The sequence below is a fragment of the Lagenorhynchus albirostris genome, chromosome 8, assembly GCF_949774975.1.
Source record: "Lagenorhynchus albirostris chromosome 8, mLagAlb1.1, whole genome shotgun sequence".
NCBI lineage: Eukaryota > Metazoa > Chordata > Mammalia > Artiodactyla > Delphinidae > Lagenorhynchus > Lagenorhynchus albirostris.
Genome location: NC_083102.1, coordinates 40,436,731 through 40,454,699, shown reverse-complemented (window position 1 = coordinate 40,454,699; position 17,969 = coordinate 40,436,731). Strand labels below are relative to the sequence as shown.

The 17,969-nt window shown below is 42.3% G+C and overlaps 1 protein-coding gene across 8 annotated transcripts in view; it reads right to left on the bottom strand.

Annotated features, from left to right (window-relative positions):
* ELMO1 (engulfment and cell motility 1) overlaps positions 1 to 17,969 on the bottom strand; it is a 548,623-nt gene that overhangs the window by 138,776 nt on the left and 391,878 nt on the right. The gene's annotated exons all lie outside the window — the stretch shown is intronic.

The following is a 17,969-nucleotide window of genomic DNA, read 5'->3' as shown; positions in this document are numbered from 1 at the left end:
AAGCTGTTACTAAGACCCCTACTGATTCCTTTTCCATATAGCAGTGTGGGCTGGCTTATATGCTCTGGTCTTTCATTTCTTTATATGTCAATTCGGAAATTCTGAGATCAATAGTTTTTATTTTTCCTTCTAGTAGCCTAACCTTCCCTTTCATTTTTCATTAGTAAGTCTTCAGTGGGGATTGCCAGTTTATAAAACAGACAGAAATGGAGATGCTCTGGTTAAAGTGGGAGTTGAAGACCTACCACCCCCAACCACATAACCCCTGTCCCCTCAATGACCCCAACTCTGGGGTGCATATTTTGAAATCTATGTCACTTGATTTCCAGGCCTAACCTGAGTCTTCAGTTGCTCCATCTTTTTATGTCCACTATTACTATTTGGAATCTCTTTCTGAGCTGGGATCATCACTCCTGTTTACAAGTTCTTCAGAAAGCACAGTAGCCCTGGTAATCCCCACAGCCATTGCGAGACATGAAACCCCCTAACCGGCTGCCCTGTTGTTCTGGTCTGTCATGACCCTCACCATTGCTATGGCAACTGCAAACCATTCCCGGCAAATGCAAGCAAAGGGCAGCCATGAAACTGGCGACCTTCCACCTCTCACAGATGGCCCAGGAGGAGCTGGTCTCATATAGAAACTGACCCAGTTCACACCAGTCAAATAAACACTCTGCAGAATGAGGTGGCACGTCACACAGGAACACAAGGGGGCGAACAAATGCAACACTTTGGTGACAGGTTTTTACTTAGTTCAAAATTTTTTTCTTAAATGGCATTATTAATAATTCAACCAACCACCCCAAAGTGCCTTTCTAATTTGACTTTAATTATTGCAATGACTGTTTCGCTCAACGCCCTGTGCCTTGACTCCACTAGTCAGACTGATAGCCTAGGAGACCTCCTTCCCTACCCACTCAGACTCCACCCATCCATGAATGCAGCAAACAAGTAGATCAACTGTGTGAGCACACCAAGCACCTGCCAGCTTCTAGCTGGATAAACGTAAACAAGTTCTTTAAATTTTTGGTGACTCCATTTCCTCATCTAGGAAATAAGGAGTACGAGTAGTGCTGTTGGGCTGTTATAAAGATTCAATGAGTTATTACACCTACATAAAATGTATTGAACAGTGCCTGGCACACAGCTAATGCTCGAGGCAGGTTAGCTATTCCTGTTGAGATTGATTTTATTTTAACTGCTGGGAGAACTGAGGAATCCTATAATTCCAGCTCTCAGTGCTGAATTTCAGGGATTAGATTCAATGTATTTAGATTCACTTTGACTTATACTGGGAAACTCTGATGGTCACTTGAAAATCTAAGGGAATTCGCTTTTCTTTGTCTTTACATTTATCTTTCTAATATGTCCCACATCTTGCAAATGCCAGGAAGAGGCAGTGGGAAGAAGCCTTCTCTCCCAGGAACAAATAGAACAGTTACAAGCATATGCAGTTAATTCTGGTCCCTGAAAGAGCATTTTCATTTCAAGTCCCATAACTCCAGCTTCACCAACCCTCCAAGCTCACCGTGATCTAGAATCATTTCCAAAACTTCTTAACTCAGACTTTAAGTGACAATGTCCAGGACCTCATTCAGGTACTGAAGCCACTGCTTAAGGCAGCAGCTAAATGAGATAGGGCTGTGGCCGTATTCAGTGGACCGATTGGCAAAAAGGAGATAATGAACTTGAGAGTACAATAAATTCTTGGCTAGTCACGCAGGGCAGAGATCTTACTTGGCCCTGAAATGGGCTGTCACTGAAGTATTATGTGATTAGGCATAACTGTATTTTCTTAAGGCCAGGGGAGAGTTTCATAGCTTTCAAATTCTTAGACTTCCATGATCCAAAAATAGGCTAATTAACTACTCTTAATTTTTTTTTTTTTTTTTTTTACATTTTGACTGCTTCCATAAAAGGCTGTTTCTTCTCTTATTCTTGCCAACAGGTGCCAGCACTTCACTCATGTCAAGTGACACTAGTGGGGGAGAGAAGAGACCAAGAGGATGGAAGGTCATTCTAATGAGATGACCGTCACTTAACGCACAGCCACTAGAAAACAGACTTCCTCCAAATTGTGCCTGTGTTGAGGTGTACCGAGGAGTGAGATGCAGCAGGGAGAGATGCTCACGCTTGCCTCCCATCAAGTGGAATTCTCAATCCAGCACACCATCTTGAGCTTCTTGGGATCACAGGACAGCCTACATTTCTAGAGACGTTTCAGCTAACAAACAGGATACTGACTTAGTCTGGCCAGGTTTCCCCTGTGCTGTGTGCAGTCACCCAGAGTTGGGAAACTCTTCCTCTCCTCCGGAGAGTCAACCCCATCTCTTTACTGGTCACAGAAGTAGAAGGTCTCTCCTAAACACCCAATCACCCTCACCCTGCTTTCGAGTCTTCCACAGGCAAAACATTCCAGCTCTTTTGTTTCTTTACCCGTTCATCACAGAGCTCATTTAGGACACAGCAATTTCCACTGCAGAGCCATGTGAAGACACACAACACTATTCTGTCAATAGGACATTGTTTCACAGGATAAGCCAGTAAGATTTCCCACATATGACTCTTTCACGTGCACATATTTATGAACCAGATGATAATGGTTTTTTTTCTCTATTCTCTCTGTTATTTGAACCCAAGTGGACTGTAAATAGAAGACATCAAGTGTGCTGTCAGCCTCCCCGGCACATAACATAGGAAATCACAAAATCAGCAGACAGAGACGCTGGGGAGAGAGAGGTTCTTAGGCAGAGCTGGAAGCCCCAAGTTCAGCCGCCACTCTCTGCACCCAAACCAAAAGCAATGCCTCTCCTCTTCTCGTTTGGAAGGGTTATAGTTCCTCTAAAATACTACATTTGAGTGTAGTCCTTGAGTTCTGTCTTGCCACATATATTTTTAAGTTTTCAGCTAGGAGGGTCCCTGAAGGAAAAGAGTTTCTCCTTTCACACGCTGCCCCCCCCCCCATTGCCTGTTTATAGCACTGCTTTCTTATTCTTCCTTCTTCTACCCAACAAAATTGAAAATTTCATCACGAGTGTCAGAAAGTTAAACCCCAGGGAGCAGAGCAATAGCCCAGAGCATCCCTGCCCTGGCAAAGAGCCAATCCTTGAATACAACTTTGCAAACCCTCTCTGGTTTAAAAGGATGCAAAACAGAGTCATTTAGAAGCATGGTTTTTGACAGCTAGAATCTCTGACTGTACTCTAACTCTTTCTGCAAATAATTTTTTAAAAAGAGAGAGGACATATTTCAATTTGGAGACTGGTTTCACAAAAGAAGAAAGGGACACGACCTAGCTCAGTTGCACAGTTCCCGAGCAGAGCACGGCAGCACACCCAGAAGAGATGCTTCTTTCTGTGGCTGAGGGTCTGAAGAAGTGTTTGACAGACCATTGTAATAACATCTCCCTTCACAATGCAAACACCAGCAACACAGTCAAGCAGCTCAGCTCCGTTCCTGCACCTTTCTCCCTCTTCCCAGCAATGCACAGGGTTGACTCTTATAAATTTAGTTTTAAAAGCATCTTCTTTTGAAATGGATCAGCGCCCAGGGAGATAATGCAAAACTCCACTCTTCACACCGATCCTAACTAGACAAACCGATGTCCCAGTATAATACACAGTCAACCACAAATCCGGTCATAAACAAGCAATGCATGCAGCCTTTGGAACACAGACGCTCACACATCACGGGAACCCCAGAATGCTTGTTCTTCCATGTGCTTGCTCCAATTCACAGTTTTCTCGGCAGACAATAGGACAAAGCTACATTTTAGCTCAGGCTGCTAATACCAGCAGACAGATGTGTACGACTGAGGTTTACTCACCGAGCTCCCGTAAGTCCATCTTTCCCAACTACAAATACTGCTTCTAAGCTGCTGTTGCCACCAAATGACTTAAAGTCGACCCCCAGAAGAACAATGTGCTGGAATATCAGATGGTTCCTGAGTAAGCTTATTCACGAAACAGGTTTCCAGTTGAGCCATGTGAATGGAGACCCGCCGCACACCTTTGAATGGTATACACTTCAAGTCCAGAAGAATAAGCATGTAGCTTTGCTTATGTTTATGGAGCTGGAGCCCAGGGGTGCTCTGATTGGCAGGAATCGCAGAAAGATCAGCCAATCAAAGGGAGCCTCCATTTCAGGGAAACTCCTGCTCATTTATTTAGCATCTTCAGAGATCATTGGCTTTTCTAGGAAGAGCTTTTCTCCTATAGTATCACAAGAGAAAACAATAACTTCATTTAATTTTAGTGCCCTATGCTCTTTCATCAATAAAGAGACAGCTCCTTTTCTTGGTACTACTCAATACTCTCCCCTTATAAGGAACTAAAAACAAAAGAAAAAGAGGAGGAAGAAGAAGAAGAAAGAGCTGGTGGTGGGCTGGAGATGGTTCATATTCATCAGCCTCCACCTTGCTGGGAGAAAGGAGGGGGGAGCTCCCGGGCTCAATAATTACTGATTCTGTTGCCATGGAAACAGACTGGCTGCAGCGAGTTGGATTCATGTAGAACATCTGCTGCCAGACCCATAATCAACTGCAATCTCATCTCTCCTCCCTACTTTTATTTGATTGTGAGTTTGCTTTCTCCCTCCTCTTCTTCACATACAGTTTTTGTCCAGAAATGTCATGTAACAGCCTCACTCTGTACACATAGCACACGCATGCCAGGGGTGCTCACATACCCATAAATGCCTTCATGCAAGAGTGAATCCCAGCAGGGTTCCCACGGGAGGATCCATTCTCTGATTCCTACTCAGGACGTAAACAAACACACGCAGCTCCTCCTGTGCCTCCACCTCTAATTAAAATTTACTGTAAGTCACCTAAAGAATTAGTGGAGTAGCTTTTAAAATATTTGTCATCTAACAGCCCTAAAAGCCCTCAAATAGAAGTTTGCAATGGCCTTTCTCGGAGGGCACTGCGGCGATTCCTAGCAGACCTTTGGAATAAAGCGACGAAACCGGGTGCTTGCGGAAGAAAGCTTGCACAAAGCATTTAGGCTCAGCTTCTTCTCTGTATTAGCACCTCACCAAAGCACCCTGAACGCTGGAGAATCCCCCTGGGGATTTCCTCAGCCCGTTTACATCCCCTCTGACTCCTCCCCTGCTTGCTCCAAATTCTTCTGGTTGCATGACCAGAGTTATGTCACACTTTGGATATGCTGCTACATTTCTCTTTAACAACAGGGGCCGCCACTGAGCAATGAATGGCTGCTTGGCCTGGTCAAACCCAGGACCGGGGATCAGATGGTGGTAATCTGCCACGTGGGTCTGTGGGAAGCCCTCAATTCTACAGAAACTGACTGAAAATGGCAAGTGTCAAAGAAGGCTATGATTCTGGCTTAAGTTTGAGAGAAAGGAATTATTCTCTGTCCCATCATAATGAATCTCAAGGAGAACCTTTTCTTTCTTAATGCTCTCTGCAAGTCTGGTGCCCTCAAACTATCAATGACACAGACCAGGGCTTCCCTGGTGGTGCAGCGGTTAAGAATCCGCCTGCCAATGCAGGGGACACGGGTTCGAGCCCTGGTCCGGGGGGATCCCACATGCCGCGGAGCAACTAAACCCGTGTGCCACAACTACTGAGCCTGCACTCTAGAACCAGTGAGCCACAACTACTGAGCTCGTGTGCCACAGCTACTGAAGCCCACGCCCCTAGAGCCCGTGCTCCACAACAAGAGAAGCCACTGCAATGAGAAGCCCACGCACCGCACCGAAAAGTAGCCCCCACTCGCCGCAACTAGAGAAAGCCCGCGTGTAGCAACGAAGACCCAACACAGCCAAAAAAACCCCAAAAAACCAGACACAGACCAGGCTTCCGAGTGAGCTGAGGCCAGCTCTTTGCATGTCTCTGGCCCTTGGAGGCAAGGTGAGCTATTCATTACCACACACCCAGTGTCTAATAACCCAGTGTCTAATAAGCCCTGGACCTCCTTTATTCCTAAATGACTTGCTCCAAACCATGTCTCCAAGTGCTCAGTTCTGGCCCAGTGGTCTTGATGTTGTATTTGCCCTCTCCAAAATCTGAGTCCTAGCTTTCCATTTTGCCTCTTTGTGCCACTGTGAGCTTGGGAAGGAATTCTCACCCCAGCTCTGCCTTCCAGGGACCCAGCAGTCTTTCTCAGCTCTGTCCAGACTACCTCCATGCTCCAGGGGTGTGGATATCTCAGGTCTCCTCTACCACCTTTCTGGAAACTTTCTAACCTCGCCTGCCTACCTTCCTCTGCCATGGGGACACCTACCCTTTGCCCTCTCACCCTCCTGAGACTGTCCAAATTGCCACTGCTTTTATGCAGAAACATCATTCCAACCAGGTCTTCCCTGGTTGGAAATTTAATCAAAATTTAATCATTTGTTTAACAAATATTTAGTGAGTGTTTATGTGCCAAAAAAAACCCAAAAAATAAAAACTGTGCTAGCGACAAAACAAACTGGCATGCTTTTTGCCTTACAGCACAATGACCCTAGCAGAGGACACAAAAAGTATTAAAATGTAACTTTCATATGGGGGATGAAGGAGAGCTATGTGCTATGAGCACAAATAATAAAAGAGACTGAACTTAGTGAGGTAAAGAAGAATATCTTGGAGGAAGTGATATTTGAGCTAAGATCCAAAGAAGAGTAAAAGTTAATGAATTGAAAGTGAGGGGAACAGTGTCTCAGACATAAGGAATAATACACGCAAAGGGCCTGCCTAGACGTGCACTGCCTACAAGGGAGGGTGACATCTCTGAAAACCTGAAAGAAGCCAAGCGTGGCAGATCAGAGTGAGAATGATTCAAAGGATGGTGTGAGATAAGCTTGGACAGCAAGCAGAGGCCAGACCTGCAGGGTCCCAGAAATCATGTTCAGGAGCTTGGTTTTTATCCTGTAAGCAATGACAAGCCACTGAAGTACTTCACTAAATGACTCCCTGCCCTCACGCCGCAAACACACTTACATAACTCAATATATTCCCCAGATACTCTCAGCAACAAGTTAACAGCATATCAACCTGATTGAAACGGTCAGTTTCAAGGCACCCATAACATGTTGGACTGATGTAGCTAAACATCTATGAAGCAGTTAATAGTCCAGGTAGCATGTGATCTGGATTAACCAATTTAAGCCTCACAACAGCCCTATGAGGTATTATGATTATCCCTATAATAACCATGAGGAAATGGAAGCATAAGGAAGTTAAGTAACTTGACCACGGTCACGAAGATAAAAAGCGGCAGAGCTGGGATGTGAACAAAAAGATTCTAGCTCCAGTTTCTTTAAGTATGATGTACAGGGACCACCCGGATCAGAATCACTTGGACTTCTCAACAAAATGCAGGTTGCCGGGATCCCATTGCATCCCTCCTAACCCACAATGTCAGGAGTGGAGCTGAGGAACATTTTCCCAAACTCTCCAGGGGATTCTTATATACACCACAGCTTGAGAATCACTGCTAAGACAGGTTTAAATAAAGGAAGAAAAGACTAACCCTAAATAAATTTTTAATGTATAAAATGGAGAAGGGCATTTTTTTTTGAGAATGGGGGCATCTCACTACTCCAGGCCACCCCAAAGGACCCATTTACATCAGAAAAAGGTAACGTTCCTTTGACTGACTACCAATTTTAGAGTTGAGGGTGGGTACGGTAGCACAGTTTGGGCTCAGTAGCTATGCTGGTGAGCAGGTATGTGAAGAAAGAACACGTGGTGACCAGATTCACCAGGTAGTGAGAGATGCTATCAGACCTGCCAGCAAGAAGAAAGGTAGATCACATATTAGCGTGAACAATCACATATTATCTTTGGGTAATTTTTTCTAGAAAATTCATTTTTAAGACAAAATTGCAAGGAAGACAGAGAATACTTTTTGGCCTTCAGTCTGATCCACTCCCCTCCTCTATTCAAAAGCTAGCGAGTAGGAACTTTGGTTCACCTAGCTAGTCATGGTTTTAGTTCTGGAAAATAAGCAGCTTCATCCACATTTCCAAAGGAGTCACTTTATACAGAATAGCTACAGAGTCTTTGGAAAACCTTCCCAAAATTTTTCCCGTGGAAACTTGTCTCGTAGTTTTGTTACTGAGATCACAGACTGGGTGAGTTAACTTGGCCATTATTGGGTATTCTTCCCTTTCTAGGCTATGTAATGAAATGAGCATATACAAGCTTAGAGAGCTGTTGATGGATGCAAACTATTATATAGAGAACGGATAAACAACAAGGTCCTACTGTATAGCATGGGGAACTATATTCAATATCCTGTTCTAAACCATAATGGAAAAGAATATGAAAAAGAATACATATGTATAACTGAATCACTTTGCTGCACAGCAGAAGTTAACACAACATTGTAAATCAACTCTACTTCAATTAAAAAAAAGAGAGCTGCTGCTGGACCTCAAAAAACAGGGAAACCTGGATTTTATTAGCTTGATATTTGAATTTCTGCTTGTCAAGTCCTCAAGAACTGGTATGAAGCATACATTTAATGGACTTGCACACTGGAGGCTCAAAATGTATTGTTGGTAGTGTGTCATCAAGCTTCCGAACACATTCAGATTTATTATATGGTGTCTACAGACAGGAGAAGGGAATCACAGCATCAAATACCTGGAAAATTCAGGGAGAAGTAATCATGCTGGGGCATCTGAAAAAAATCAGAAGAAATCTCTTTCCATTTCACCTACACATTACAGCCTGTACTCTCTGCTCCGTTCCAGGTAGGCACTGCCGGTACCATTTATCCAGGCTTTTCTTAGGGAAAGATTCAAGCTAATTAAATTCTATTCTTTTCCATAAACATGGTTTATTAAATGTATTATTACCAAATTTGATGTAAGTCATATAACTTTGTAATGCTTTAAAAATAAATATACAACTCAAGAAAGAATTACATTAGGGGACAATACATTTTGGGATCAGAAAATAGTGACTATTGTGGGGTGATTTCTGCATTTTCCTTAGTCTACCTACAGGTTTTAACTAAAATGAGCACCATTTACATTGGGCATTTGAAAGAGAGCTGAAGAAGATTCTACTCACTGAGTTATAAAGAGGAGGCACTAATAGCAAATCCTCCTATTTGCCAACTCTTGGTCCCAAAGAGATCACTTCCACAAGCTGGGCATCCGTTTCATCAGGATTCGTGTTCATTGCTGGCAATGAATGTGATGGTAATGACCTCCTTAATTCATGACATGGCCACACTGAGTCCCATTTTTGTTTGGTTGATTCATTCTTAAGAGGGAGGGAGGTCATTAGGGTCCAACTGAGCTCCAAGTAAACTTCGAACAAGTAGGGTGCCTAATGCACAAGGCTCACCTCCAACGACATCTTAGCCTTCTTAAGGCACCCCCTCTCCCTACTGTGAGAACACCCACACGCCGACTTCAATTCTACCCTGTCTAACAGAAACAGTCCCAGGACAGACTGGACCAGACCATATTCCCCAAGCGTGTGAGGTCAGAAGTAAGGACTCTGTCCTAATAGGTCAGAAGTGTAATTACTGTTGGTCCATTCTGTAGCTTTATTTCATTCAAGAGATATCGAGAGATGTTTCTCTAGTTGGTTGGGCTGGCCAGTATATAGTTAGCTCTGATTTTTTACAGGGTGTATTTTAAAATGAAAACATATGTAAAACCTCAACTAAACATGGTCTGGATAACTTTTACATATCTTTTTATCCCCAAGGGGAGAGAATCACGACAACATCCCATAGACAAATCCCCATACACAGACAGCCGCTTCTCCTTCTCTCATCTTCATGATGAGGTGATCATAAGCAGAACTGACAAAGTCTGTTATAATGTCTGTATCTTTAGGTCCCAGGACGCTAAGCTCTATGTGATGTAGCCTCAACATCCATGGAAAGATGAGAGAAATAATAGCAAATGCATATGCAGAACCTACAATTGGCCAATATCATAATAATGCCTGTTTTCCAAAAAGGGTATTAAGATCCGTGATATTTAAGTAGAATGTCTACAGTCGCCATCCAGTGAATGGTAGACTCAGGATTCAAAGTCAGGTGTCTGTCTGTGAAGCACCATTAGCAGTATACTGCACCGTGCCTCAGGACTCCCATAAGTAAGGAGTCTAGAGCAGGCGAGACAGTCGCACTAGCATCCTAAGACTGCGTTATATTTTGTAACTCACATTATGAGGCATTAGTATGAAGAAGTTTATGTCCCTGAACTTTGCTATTTTTGTATTTCCCTTAAAAATGCCTAAAATATCAGCAAAACCTACAAACACTGAAATAAAACCAGATCCACGAAATGCAAACCCATCTATAAACAAGTCTCCAACCCATGCATTTCTTCTTTCCTCTTCCAGAGTACAGACCTCTGATAGGTGGTGGCCATGATTTGCACTCATAAGGTTGGAGAGTCAAGGTCTAGAAGTCCTTGGGGTGTGAAGGACTTGACCATATGGAATGAGCTGACCTGAGAAGACCGTGGGGGCCAGAAGTGCTAGCAAGGCCTAATATGATGCATCTCTTATAATTCTGGCTGCCTTTAAAGGAATAGTTGGTGAATTCTGAAAGCTTACGGTCTTGCCAGCTCAAATTTTTCAAGTACACTATGGAAGCGCATTCCAGAACTGCAGGGTGATGAAAACTCATGCCAAAAGGAAAAATGAAAATGCCAAAATCCTCAGCTCAGCCTTGCCAAGCATGTCCACTGGCAATATGGTGGCAAAAAGCTACTGGGCCAATGGTAGATTATTCTTTAGACGATGCAAAATGGGAAACAGCATCTTCACCACTAGGAAAAGGGATGATTCTGGGCTGTCATCACATTCTTGATTTTCAGATCTAATGCATAAGTAAACCTTTCTCAATTCTGAAAAACATAGAATTTCACATGCAAATAATTCTACCTTTTGAGAAAAAATTTAGTTTCTGATATTCTCAATAAAAGGACCAATTGCATTGCAGTTGGTAGAGATTAAATCTATTGTTTCATCAAATGGTTGACATTTGATGCCCTCACTTTCTCTGCTCTTTCTGCTTACAGATTCACAGACAAACTATGTGTCCTGGTCTCCTGTTATAACAGGGGTTACACTGCAACGGAACAGGGTAAGCCAGGGATAAAGGGGAAGGACAGAGGGTTTGCTGGGCAAGAGGGAAGCCAAGAAGATCAAGAAAATAAGTAGATGTGGTTTATTCAGGCAAGGAGGGAGGAAGAGGAAGGCACTAGAGATTTAGTCTGTCAGATTTCAGGAGGTCATGATCTAATGTGGAAGGGGATGGGCAAAGCAAAAGAGTCTGAGGGCTTGGAATAAGGTCCAAGAGGTCTGTACAGAGCCAGGTATGAAACCACAAGGTGAGGACACCCACAGGACCAAGGGGGTCACCGTATGAAATTCTAGGCTGAGTTCTGTTTGAACTCAGTTATTTTACTTTGTCCCTTGATAAAGGAGCTGGCTTTGTCAGAAGCCAGTCACGTTACAACCATGTGTCCAGTGCTTCAATATCAGCAATAACCCAGCGCTTCTCTAGAAAAACCAACTCAGAGTGTGAACACTCATGGCAAACTGGCATTGCCACCACAAGGACAGGCTTATTTTTAATCTCAGTCCTTCAATATCATCAGCTTGTCAGAGCCAGATTGCTCGCAAACTGTTCTCTATCCTACTTTCAATTAAAGAAAGCTTTTTAATGTGAACCATGACCCCTAGGCAAATGATATTAACAGGTTATTCCCAACTCTCACAAAGAATGAGCTCTGCAACCTCATTTGTGCAGTAATTAAATTCAGACCAAAGTATAATTTTATTTTATTGATCAGTACTGCCTGCATTTTTAAAGCCAGTAATTGCAGGAAAGAGTTAATTTGATAATATAAATAAAAATTGGACCCAGAGGGCAATAATCAATCCATTTTAAATGCAAAAATGCTCTCCCTCCAAGTCATCCTACAGCAAATATGAAACATGATTTCCAAAATGCATTGCCCATAATTCTCTTAATGCAGTGACAAGCATGAGAATTGTGAAGCAAATATTTCAAAAAATGACATATGTTCAACCATGAATAAGTGCTCTTGTTTATATTTGGGGGCAATCTATTGTGTGTCAGACATCTCAGTTGTTCTGTACATACACTGAAAAAATATCTTTCACCAAAAAAGTCCAGTTCTTAAGTAAGGAATTTGGGCCTCCAATCATTCAACTAATGTTTAGGAAGTACTGACAATATGCTTTCACATGTTTCTTCATGTTTTTTCTTTCAAGTCTTGGGAACCCAAGAATACAACCTTAAAATCTTGAAAGCAAGAGAGCTCCATTTATTAAGTTTTCTCTTGATGTATTCATTCTATTTCATGTCTTTTCCCAGTCAGTTCTCTTCTGCTCACCTGGTAAGCTTCTATTCATACATTAAAACCCTCCTAAGTAGACTCCTTCTCCTATATAATCCCTCCTTTGAATTACTTTCATACAACGTATGGGCTTTTGCTGTTGCACGCCACATTCTTTTGTAATTATCTCTTTCCAGGGCTATGCCCAATGCTGTGAACTCCTTAGAGTCAGATTTATTCACACAACACTAGGAACACCATCTCTACATGTCTCTGATACCTTAGCCAAAAATACAAAATCTTTTTGCAAACCTTTACACTTAGGGAAGTGATAAAATCCTTCTGAGTACTTCTCTGTCACTCTACCCAACATCATGGATGAAGTTATGAGATGAGTATATCTTTGAAAACATCTCAGTGACTCATCTCATGTTTTCTCCCATTCCTCCCTCCTCCCACTTCTGCATCCCCAACGTCAGAAGGAAGAGGGTGCACTGGAAAGCAGCTGGAAACCTCCCTTTCGCAAACCCATTTTATAAGCAGCCCGGGTGCTGGGACCAGCTCTGTCTGTGATCTGGCTCACTTTTTCAAGGATGTAACATCTGCTCAGCACTTTTTTCCAGTTAATGAGTCTTCCTCAAATGGAGCCTCAGAGGGTTTTGATCTTAGTACCAATCAACTTCAGGTTGAAGATGCAGGGCACTGGCTCACCTGGCACGGCTGGCTCAACCCCATGCTTTATTTTAAGGAAGACTAAACAAACTTAGCCTGAGTGTATAATGTGGGGTGTAGAGGTCAAAGAATTCCCTCTAGACCTGTGCCACTTAACAGACTACAACTGGAGCTTAGTGACAGTTCTGTACTCCCATACTTTAAACTTGTCTTTTAAAATATGACTGTAAGAACATACATGCTCAGTAGAGAACATGCTTAACATTAAAACTTAATAAAAGAGGAAAAAATTACAATTAATCACACCGTGAAGAAGAAACCATTGTTAAAATCATTCAAATTTAATGTTAAAAGCTTTTTTGTTCATAGTTTTACTTGGTTGAGATATAATGTTGCATCCTGCTCCCTCACTACATTTGATATAATATTAAAAAATGTTTTCTTATATTTAAATACTATTCACAAATGTCATTTTAAATGACTGAAAAATGGGACATATAAATAAATGTGGCCATAAATTAATTTATCATCGTCTCATTGTTAAATTGTTGGTTTAATTTTCATTTTCTTCCTTCTGTAAATAACAATGACATGAACATCTATACACAGACCTTTCGTTTTCTCACTGGAATGTCGATGATTCTAAATAGCTGGATTGTATTGCATGGCTTTATAAGTGAGGGTCATCAATTGTTGGTGAATTTCCCAACAGGAAACTTGTCCCAATTTGTTTCTTAAAATTCTCTGAAATGTCAAGGTTTCTGCCAACAAAATGGTAGCAAGGGACCCTTTAATGTCACTGGGGATGCCAATTCCTCCTTTCTTTTTTGCAGAGGGAGCTCCAGGTCTTCCACCCGATATAAAAAAGCGAGGGAAGGATGGGAGGTAATCAACCTCACAAACAACTGGAGGCTAGGTCTCCCAGGCTCAGCCACAGCCTGGTTTGGGTTGTGAATGTGTTTGTAGCATCTCAGGCCCTGGTCTCTGTGCAGGAGTGCACGCCAGCACAAAAAATCAATTGGCTTTTGTCAGGCACTAAATACCACCAAAACAAAATCTGAAGGTGTTTTTAAGGCACACACACACAGTATTTCTTTTCTTTCTCTCCTGGAAGTGCCTTAATTTTTTTCCCGGTCCAGAAAGAAATTGTCACTCTGAAGCATCTATCACTCCTTCTCCTGTCTCATTGTAGCCACACAATAATACTTTTCACTTAAGAATGAATTTGTTCTACAGTTTGCAAAGTCTGTTCTGGGATGTGCTTTTTTTCATTTTAAAACATGATTATCTTATTAAAAAAATAAACATGATCAGCTTTTTTCTTTTTTTCCATTAGTGGAAGGATAAAGATTCAATCCATGGAATGTCTGTTGAGCAACTGTATAATTTTTGGTAGGCACCTTGGGATAGAAGGACGAGGCAGAATCTGTCCTTATTCTCAGGAGCAGAGTCAAGAAGGAGAGTGCAGGTCGCTAACTATAATCCAAGACCATGGTTTTCAATGGGTCCTTCCAGGATTCCACAGTGTTGCCTCAAAGTAGCCATGAGGTGGAATAAGGGGTGGTAAGGGACCTGTTTGAAGCAAGCTAACTGGCTAAAAGAAGTTCTCAAACTCAAGGTATGGCCAAGCATGTTAAGTGATACAAGAAAGGGAAAAAGAAAGTGCATCTAAAAAAAAAAATTAATTATGCCTCCTTGGAAGGGCTCTGCAGAACCCATGGGCTGGGCCTTGAAAGGATGGGCAGAATTTCAACAGAAAAAGTGAAGGGTCTTCCTTGTTGAGGGAACATAGGTAAAGATAGAGACTTGGATGTGCAAGGCATGCTTGGGGAGCCAACAATATGATTAATTACAGGTTAGTAGGGGGTGTTTTGCAGGGTGCAATCAGCATTTCATTTAGAAAAGTGGTTCACAACAGAATAGTGGAGCTTTTGCTATCATGCTGTAAGAAGGGGAAGCCGAAGGTTTTTGAGTATGGATGTGTTGTTAGAAGACTTGTGTTCTAGAAAGGTGTTTCTGGCAACTAGGGGAAAGAGAACTTATAGGTGGGCTGAGTCCAGATTCAGGGAGAACATTAAAAGACAAACACAGTCTCCACCAGAGGTAATGGTGGCAGGAGGCAGGGTAAGAGCAGTTAAAGCCAGATGACCCTTTACCATACGCTGCTGGACCCACAGGATCAGGGGACCCGTCGGGAGAAGAGGTGAGGAGAGCCAGGGATCATTCCAAGGTTCCAAGTCTAAGAGACAAGGTGCCGCTCGTGGAGTCGATGGCTGACTGAAGATGAGAGGCTGTGGGTAGGGAGGAGGAAGCGATAGGAGAGAAACCAGAAGAAGGCCTGGGGGAATGCCTATGCTTATGGGGTCACTGAGAGGTGGTCTCAGTGTTTTGGGAGTCAAGGAATGGAGAGGATCCCAGGAAGCACAGGTGGGGACACGAGCCAGGGCTTTAGGGCCATGGAACAGGATGAACATAGGGAACAGGCTGTCAGATTGAAACTCAGGCGGTGACTGCTGACCTAGATACAGCAGTCTCAGTAGGTGGACTTGGGTGAATGTCAGACCACAGCGAGTGGAGGAGGTGCGCAAGGAGATTGCAATCTCTCTTGGAAAATTTGGCCGTGCAGGGAACAAAAGAGAGTGTGAAGAACTTGAAAGAGGAATAGGGGTGAAAAAAACAGGACCGGAGAGATTATTAGGTGAAGAGAAGAAAATGAAGAGGGAGGAGGGAGGGTGCCAATAAGTATAAAGGAGTAATGGATAAAAGATTTATTTTTATAAATTTTTTGATGTCTTTTTCATCAGAACACAGATTCGTAACAATGTAACTTCTTTCCAGTCTTAAATTAGAACAACTCAATGATTCCTCTCAATCTCCACTTGCCTCTTAGAAATTATGCCTTTAAAGAGGTTTTCAAGTATTCAAAATGTGGATTAGTGCATTTTAGAGTCGTATTTCTCTTCTTGAGCTGTTATATTTTTAGTTACCTTTAAAAATTTTTTGTCTAAAAATATCTCTAGTAACTGGAACAACGATAATTATTTGATTTCTTCGTTTAATATGTATAGCGTATCATGTATGTATCTTGTGTATGTGCTCATTTCCAAAGCCACAGTAAGATAGTTTTTAAGAAGAGAGTGGCTAACAGGGTAAAGCGCTCCAAAGAAGGCAAATAAGACAGAGATTTAAAAATGTCCATCAGAGGTCATTCCTGACTTTGTCAAAACTGGTGGCTTTTGTGGCTAAAGAGGTTTTCAAGTATTGACAGTATAATTTAGTGCTTTTTAGAGTCCTATTTCTCTCCTTCTACTGAGTTATATTTTTAGTGAGGGCAGAAGACAGGGTGCAGTGGATTAATAAGTTAATGGCAAGGAAAAAAAAGACATGGTACATAGAGGCAACTATTTGAGGAAACCTGGCTTGAGGTGGAGAGAGGATTGAGAAGGAGTTATTTATTTGTTTTTTTAAAATGCAAGAGATTTGAGTACATTTTTATGCTGGTGAGAAGACAGCACCCAAGAGGACGAGATTGATGATGTGAGGATTAGGAAGGAGACTAGTGAGTAGAGTCCTGGAGCAGATATGACAAGCGAGAGAATTCAAAGCACAGAGGGAGGAATCGTCTCAGGTGCCACCTCTGTCTACAAAGGAAAGAAGTGTTGAGTGCAGGTGTAGGAGAACCGCCCAGGGTCATGTACTAAACTAAAGCCAGAACTAACTAAAGCCAGAACTAACTAAACTAAAGCCAGAACTAACGCCTCCTATGCCTCATCTGGAGCACTGTGTGATCCTCATGGGAATGGCCCAAGTGCTTTATTAGGAAAAACATAAAGAATTTTCAATTTTGCAATTCAGAAATGGTCAAATATTGCCCATTTCATATGATCAGGTTCATAGTGGCTCAGTTAATCCTTAAGGACAACTATATTAAGTTCCAACTATATTATTTCACAGACGAAGAGACTGAGAAACAGAGCAAGGTAATTAATCTGCCAAAGATCACTCAGCACTAGGGTTTGAATCCCACTCTGGGTTCAGGATCAATGCTCTTGACTTATTGAACTTATTGACTGAACTTCTTGCTTCTTTGTGAATTTCCAACCCCTCCTCTTGATTCCTCAGCCACGGGAGGGGATTGGGAGTGAGGTGGTGAGGGCAGTGAGGAGGGTGAAGTGGGAAGCCAAGGCCGAGGCTAGGCCTGTGGCAGCTTCTGGGCTCTTTCATCAGCCAAGTCTGTCCTAAAGAGCTCTATAACTTGAAAGTGTAATGAATACAAAATTTTGGTAAACTGCATCAAAAAACCATCAATATCTTTTATTCACAGTCGTATGTTTTCTGGTACGTGCACCACTGAATTTCCTCGGTCTGAAAAAATCCAAAACCAACTCTAGAGTCCTGACTGATATCTGCCTAGTTGAGGCTTGGAACAGATATCCAGGGTTGCCCAGTGCCCAATAAAACAAGCCAAGCAGCTTTTTCTAACACACTTGAGGGCAACAGCATCTCCATTTTACATATACTTCTTATTGCAATAGACACATTTTAATAGGAAGAGCATCTCTGAGATGTGGTTCTTATCCTTTTCTGCTTCTGCTTTAAGAACACACAGCGGCCTGGGAGCTTTCAGACAGAATCCCATGCTCTGTGATTCAAAAAATGGAAATCTGGCATTATATGCCAGTGACATTTACTTCTGTGGCAGCTCAAGCGGCAAAAAGCCATATGCCATACACCTCGAATCAAGCCAAGCCACGCAAACGGATATGTGAAAGAGAAATAAGGAAATCGGGACCAGAAGAGTTCCAGGCACTTGACTTCCTCCAGCACTTAAAACACACAATCACTGCGGCACGAATCAAATCTTCCTGCTCTTAAGAGACTCTTGAGGAATGCAACTTTGTTTTTTCTAATTTAAGAGAAATTTGGGAGGTAAAGGTAAAATACAAAAGATAATTTTTGTGAACTGCATGGTGTGCTCACGTTTACTATCTGACATGCTATACAGGCAC